Here is a 7,713-nt window from a genome sequence, read left to right on the forward strand (position 1 = left end):
TTCACGGTCAATTTACGAAAATCCTCCCAGAGTGTAACATTAACTGCGTCGTAATACCATAATTGGTAATGCACTGTATGTTAACATAACACGTGACGCAGTATAGTGTTATATTTGGCTTTTCCCGTGACAGGACTAAATGTTCTGTTGGGCAGGTAATGTTATACTGTGAAAGGCGGCACCCTTAGGGCACGCTATCTTTCACCCCAAGTTAATGATGTAGTCCCAGCAGGGACACTGCAGCCATCTCAGCAACATAGTGAGCCATCAGGACGAGTAATTATAGGTACGACATGGAATGATAGAGTTTTCTTGCAGTTAGGAATAATAGTTGTAGCACTAGATTTTTTTCCTGTGTTGGTGAGAACGGCAGGAAGTCGTGGCTAAGGCGGCAGAAATTAAAGAAATAGCAGTAGCTCTCCAAGGAAAGCGTGCGGTCTTCTAAAAAAGCGTGACCGCTTTGCATGTGAGCGCAGGCGGTGGCACCTCGCCATATAGTCGGACCACGAGGGCGGCCCGGTCTTCAGCAGGACAATGGCCAGTGGCCTGTATTCTGGAGGCATATTGCCCACCTTGGGTGTGCGACCGATAGAGTTTCAAGATAGGGTAGGAGAGCGTTGTCCACCGTAGGTGCGTATGTAAGACCGTTTCTCTGGCGTCAAAACTATCGGAGAAGCGCATGAATTTTGGCGGCAAACTTTCTCATTGGAAGAATACCGCAATGCCGCGTCTAGGCGGGATTTCTGGCACAGTGTTATGAGCACACCCCTGGCGCAATTTGTGTGGGCAGCTTGGCCATTGGAGGGGACAATTTTTGGTGACTCAGCGAGGTTTGGTGTGGAGGGAGGAAGGGAGGAGAGATTCTCGAGTCATTCGGCGGATATCCACCGCAGAGGACGGTGGCCGAGGTAGGTTGGACGTTCGACAAATTGTCAGAGAGTCGCCACAGAGGACAGTCTTGATCTTTTCGGAGCGCCAGCCGTGATTCTTGGCACTTCTCGGCGTCAGAGTACGTCGCGCGCGGCCTTCGCAGTTGCGCACCTACAGCTAGTCACCCTATCACTCTTCGGCAGTTCAGTGGTGAGCATACTGGCAGCCCGGGCCTGTTAGCAATCTTTCTCTGAGGACTTAGTCTTCATTGCAGCGAGCCCATCTGACCTGCAGCTCCGTATTTCAACTAAACTGGGTAGAATTGGCATTCAGCTAGCGGTTCACACTTGGGTCAGTACCTGACGTACAGTCAGAAAGCGATGTTACTATTATCCTGAGGTAGACATCGTTTTAGCTTGACAGCCTTACCCTTTAATAACTTCGCTAGCCATCGACATCATCTGTCACCGTATATTTTGTTTCGTGTTTTCTATTTTATTTATTGATTTTAATTTGATCTGTATGGTAATTCAGCATTTCACGTGTGGGATTTGTAGTAAATTAAGTCTGAAAAGAGCAATATCTCATTTCAATACCCTATTCATCCTGACTATTTGAATTATAATAATATTTTTTGTGAGCTGAGTGTACGTAACAAGTGTAGAAGAATGACATTTTCACTCTGCAGCGGAGTGTGCGCTGATATGAAACTTCCTGGCAGATTAAAACTGTGTGCGCGACCGAGACTCGAACTCGGGACCTTTGCCCTTCGCGGGCAAGTGCTCTACCAACTGAGCTACCGAAGCACGACTCACGCCCGGTACTCACAGCTTTACTTCTGCCAGTACCTCGTCTCCTACCTTCCAAACTTTACAGAAGCTCTCCTACAACCTGCAGGACTAGCACTCCTGAAAGAAAGGATAGGAGAGCTTCTGTAAAGTTTGGAAGGTAGGAGACGAGGTACTGGCAGAAGTAAAGCTGTGAGTACCGGGCGTGAGTCGTGCTTCGGTAGCTCAGTTGGTAGAGCAGTTGCCCGCGAAAGGCAAAGGTCCCGAGTTCGAGTCTCGGTCGGGCACACAGTTTTAATCTGCCAGGAAGTTTCAAGTGTAGAAGAACTTACAGCTGAAGACGGTGGTACTGTCCTTGTTTGTGTAAGTAGGCCGTTTAGGTTTTTATGTTGGTAACGCCACGTAGCACTCTGTATGAAAATCACTGACTGTGCTGTGTGCAGTCTGTGGCTGGTTTGCATTGTTGGAATATTTGCTATTGTTGTGTTGGGCAGTTGGATGTGAACAGCGCGTAGCGTTGCGCAGTTGGAGGTGAGCCGCCAGCAATGGTGGATGTGGGGAGAGGCATGGCAGAATTTTGAGAGCGGACGATCTGGACGTGTGTCCATCAGAGACAGTAAATTTGTAAGACTGGATGTCATGAACTGATATATATATTATGACTTTTGAACATTATTAAGGTAAATACATTGTTTGTTCTCTATCAAAATCTTTCATTTGCTAACTATGCCTCTCAGGAGTTAGTGCCTTCAGTAGTTAGAATCTTTTATTTAGCTGGCAGTATTGGCGCACGCTGTATTGCAGTAGTTCCAGTAACGAAGATTTTTGTGAGGTAAGTGATTCATGAAAGGTATAGGTTATTGTTAGTCAGCGCCATTCTTTTGTAGGGTTTATTGAAAATCAGATTGCGTTGCGCTAAAAAAATATTGTGTGTCAGTTTACTGATAATCAGAATAAGAGAGAAATGTCTGAGTACGTTCAGTGTTGCTCAACTGTTTGAAAATCAAATAACGTAGAGGTTTTCCAGCACTGTCATTTATAAAAATTTTCTAAGGGGATGTTTCATTTGTTTTTAAGGCACGAGCGTTGGAGTCTTTACTTTGGATAATAGTCTCGTACATATATATACACAATCACGTAACTTACTTTTTTTCTGAAAAGAGAGAAAAATGTTCCGTTAATCTGAAATGAAAATGTTTGGCTAAAGAAAATCTCTTTTACGTTCATTAAGACCCGCAGCTAAATTTTCTCTGGGCGCTATGGCCAGAAATATCGTGCGTATTCCAACGTGAAGACGTCCATCTTACTCACGATGGGCAAAGAAAATTATCTTTCTTTACTGTTACATGATAATCAAATTAAATATACTATTCAAATAATTATTTCTCTGTGTGAGACTTGATGCTCCAGTATAGCTGCTGACGTGCAATGGCAGCGTACACAATTAGAATACCTTATTTCAATAAAATTGTACCTCTAGCCTAAAATGAAATGGAAATTATTATGAGACGCTGTTTTACTTTTACGGAGACCAAATCCTTTCAATACTTCCAGAATTAGATAGCTATGAAAGAGTTTTTTATCAGCAATGGCGTCGCTTCAACAACGCAGTCACAGAGGGCCAGGGCAACATTTAATTGTTACGTTATCAATTAAATAAAGGGGACAGGGAAGGAACTTTCTTGCCACTAACAAAAACATGTACTACATTAAATACCGACATATGTATTTAGCAGAAATTCTAAATACACTACATATAGTAGAAACAATTCTTTACAGACCGTAATCGAAATGCGACATCAGAACCAAACAGGCACGGAAGATAAAGAAGAGAAGACAATGAAATTCTTTCTTATATACAACGATACAGAGATAATATTACTTACAATTCTCTGAGCACTTATAGCGGCTCCATTGTAGTCATATATCGATAAAATAATTTACATTACTTTGTCCAATAAGCGATGCTATAACAGCAAAAACTTTACTTGGTGTTGAAAGTCTTCTTCAATGTCTTCGATTAAAAACATGGTTTTACAAGTATACCGTTAGTCTACAAATGTGAAATTCCAATGATTTTTACCCGTATGAGGCGATTTGCAAACAGAATTTCCTCTTGTTCGCTCAGGGTTTACAGCTGATAATGTTGGTACTGCTATTTAATTTATTGCTTTCCCGAGTTTGTCGTTTAAATTTTGAAAACTTTGAACTCTCTTCTTCGGTGAAATCTAAGTTTCAAAAGCATCGGAATCTTGAGCATCTTCATATTTTCGCGGCGCAAATACTGATACATAAAATTTCGGTAGTGCAGCCGCATAAATTAGACTTCTCCTTCTAATATTTCGGCTGAATACCGTTCAGCCATCTTCAGAGTGAGCCGAGGTGACTCACGCCCCAGCACTCGCTCCGTCCTTTTAAAGCCGCGGACCGCACCACTGCGCGTGCGGTCACATATACACAAGGCGCCAGAGACGTTAATCAGCGGCAAAGACGTATGGCATATGTGTACACAGAGCACATGTCATTGCTGGCGACCGAGCGAGATGGCGCAGTGGTTAGCACACTGGACTCGCATTCGGGAGGACGACGGTTCAATCCCGCGTCCGGCCATCCCGATTTAGGTTTTCCGTGATTTCCCTAAATCGCTCCAGGCAAATGCCGGGATGGTTCCTTTCAAAGGGCACGGCCGACTTCCTTCTCTGTCCTTCCCTAATCCGATGAGACCGGTGACCTCGATGTCTGGTCTCCTTCCCCAAAAACAACCAACCAACAATTGCTGGCGAGAGCAGTCTGGAGGACGAGCTTTTACACCTGAGAAGAGTTTCTTAAGCCAACGGGTACTCACAACAGCGGATACCGGGTGATCAAAAAGTCGGTATAAACTTGAAAACTTAATAAACCACGGAAAAATGTAGAGAGAGAGGTAAAAATTGACACACATGCTTGGAATGATATGGGGTTTTATTAGGACCAACGCATATTACTAGACGCGTGAAAGATCTCTTGCGCGCGTCGTTTGGTGATGATCGTGTGCGCAGCCGCCACTTTCGTCATGCTTGGCCTCCCAGGTCCCCAGACCTCAGTCCGTGCGATTACTGGCTTTGGGGTTACCTGAAGTCGGGAGTGTATCGTGATCGACCGACATCTCTAGGGATGCTGAAAGACAACATCCGACGCCAATGCCTCACCATAACTCCGGACATGCTTTACAGTGCTGTGCACGACATTATTCCTCGACTACAGCTATTGTTGAGAAATGATGGTTCACATATTGAGAATTTCCTGTAAAGAACATCATCTTTGCTTTGTCTTTCTTTGTTATGCTAATTATTGCTATTCTGATCAGATGAAGTGACATCTGTCGGACATTTTTTGAACTTTTGTATTTTTTTGGTTCTAACAAAACCCCATGTCATTCTAAGCATGTGTGTCGATTTTTACCTATCTACATTATTCCGTGAATTATTGAGTTTTCAAATTTATACTAACCTTTTATCACCTGATACATAAGACGCTACAAATGAAACCAACTGTGGGTATAAGAAAATCAGAAGACAAGGAAAGTTTGAAATCGATGGCTTTTCTGCCATACGTGCGAACCCTATTGTCAAACATAGGACGGATCCCCAGTAAGCACGAAGTGAAAGTGATTTTTTGCCTTCCATCAAAGACAGCAGCACTCCTGGGTTCCGTCAAAGATGATTTGGTGCTTCGGAAGCCTGTGGTTTACAAGGTCCCCTGTGAGTGTGGCCGTTCATATATCGGACAGACGACACGTACTGTCCAGGAGAGATGCACAGAGCACCGCAGGTACACCCGGCTATTACAACCTAGTAATTCTGCCGTGGCGGAGCACTGTATTAACACTGGGCACTCTATGGTTGTGAGCGTGTGGGTGCTATTCTACCATTCTGCGCAACGGATTAATCTGAGATGCACCCTTTACCCTGTGGCTCCTGCAAGATGCAATTTCCACTCCCACACTACTACAGAAGTCAGACAGACGCTCCTAACGTTCTAAATAGAAATGCCTGAAAAACTTTCAGCAATAAATATCTTCTGGAGTCATCCGCTGTAAGGAAATGACACAAAAATTCACAAAATTTCTTACGTAACTAGTGGGATACTTGGGTACTGGAGTAGTGCTAGTTAGTGTAAGAAAAGCATTAAGCTAACAAAAATTATTATTTTTTTTTGCAAAAATTCTGAGAAATCACAATGGCACTTTTAGTTATGAACTGAACAAGTTACTTCCGGGTTCTTTTAGCAATGTGAAGTTACCTCTTAACGATAGAATTCACTAATGAAACTTAAATACAGAGTTTAAGATTGTTATTGACTTGGCAGAATGGCTGAGACCCACGGCTACTCAACATGAATAATTATCGGTTAGAATGTTGCTAGGTACGGTCGAGGCTGTCGCGTGTGAAATGCAGTGAAGTGTACTGTTGTGGAGGAAATATGGGGCTCGCAAGAGCTGTAGCGCACAATTCCGTAAGCTGCGATGACTGCTGTCTGCGCTGCTCGCTGCTAACAAATAAGATAACTTTCGTTCTATCTGGATTGACCTTCGCCAATCAAACTCTCTCTACACCTTGATGAAGTCAAGGACTCCTATTCGCCCCTAGTCTAACTATTGCTGTGGTACACCGGTCAGATAACCAGTCCACCGCGATGCCACTCAAGAATTCGCTCGCAGGTGTTTAAGTATAACTCTGTCCATTCACACCACACAATAAGTGTGTCTGCCAACACAGTGAACAATGCTTAATCGCAAGGACTCAATATAGAGTCGCACTCCGATTCGCTCTCAACAGAGGTGCTCTCCCAGTGAAGTACTGAGTAGAGACTTGTTCCTCACTCTTTGAGTACACGTACGAGCGCACACGCTCTCGTTACGTGTTCTCGCTCCAAGAGCGACAACGGAACGGCCCCTCTCCACGCCAGACGAGGTATATCTTTCAGTCTCTTCCATTACTCCTTCAGCTCAAGGCGTCAGGAATATCGTCTGCCAATCAGCATTGCTCTTCTAAAACGGGAACAATCCGGAAACCTGTAGCATCGGCGTTTGGCGTTTGCTGTCTCCCTGTGAAAACCTCTGAAACTGCTTGCTATGTTTGTAAAGAATGTGTAGGCTGGGTGCTCCCACACAATGTAGCGGAATTTGCTTTTAAGCTGAACATGGGGTTGTTCTCCCTTACACTAGGGCAAACGCTGTCTGCTCTACGGGCAGTTGCCGGCCGACGTAGATAGGTTGACTCGTCCTCTGAAGGGACCGGCCTCCTGGTGTGCAGTTTGCCTCTCCCGAACTGAAAGCTTTTGTGACCGTCGTGTCTTGAATGTGTGTGTGTACGCCAGCCTGGAATATTTCAACGTCAGTGCGCACATGCGATTTACTTGTTATTTGCACATCGTTTACATGAATTCATACAACATTGACTTTATCTTATTGAGTTTGGGTTCGAATGAAGCGTCTTGATGTGCGGGAGTATGATTGTGAGTGCGGAATATGTAAGAATGAAGGTGAGGAGACCATGACGTCTTACATCGTATACTATAACGTCGAAGTTTTAGCCTCGAATTCATCCTTCTGGGACTCAGTAGTGAAGGAAGCAACTGAAATTCGCTTGGCGACGAATTTAATTAATATTGATAGCGGCTTCAACTTGGACAAATCTTGGGATCAGGAAATTTGTGTAATAAAATCATAATGACGTCACAATGATGCAGCTCGCAGTGATACATCGATATCACCGTGTGGATCGACTGCGCAGCCATAGATCTATTTCCGTGCATTTGCCATACGTCTTTGCCGGCGATTAAAGTCTCTGGCACCTTGTATATCTGTGGCCACATGTGCAGTGGTGCGGCCCACGGCTTTAAAAAGATGGAGCAAGTGCTGCAACCTCCGTCTCCATGATTTCTACCTCACCATTTATGGCCGTCCTATCCACCTCACTCCTACTCTCAAATACCTTGGCCTCACCCTCGACCGCCACCTCACCTGGACTCCCCATCTCCTTACCCTCCAAAACAAAGCTCACAACCGCCTCCG

The 7,713-nt window shown here is 44.4% G+C and overlaps 1 non-coding gene across 1 annotated transcript; it reads left to right on the plus strand.

Annotated features, from left to right (window-relative positions):
* Window positions 1–1,871: 1,871 nt before the first annotated feature.
* Window positions 1,872–1,946, plus strand: Trnas-cga. Its single transcript has one exon. It is a non-coding gene; the product is annotated as a tRNA-Ser (tRNA).
* The last annotated feature ends 5,767 nt before the right edge of the window (window positions 1,947–7,713 follow it).

This window comes from Schistocerca americana, chromosome 5, assembly GCF_021461395.2.
Source record: "Schistocerca americana isolate TAMUIC-IGC-003095 chromosome 5, iqSchAmer2.1, whole genome shotgun sequence".
In the NCBI taxonomy this organism is placed as follows: domain Eukaryota; kingdom Metazoa; phylum Arthropoda; class Insecta; order Orthoptera; family Acrididae; genus Schistocerca; species Schistocerca americana.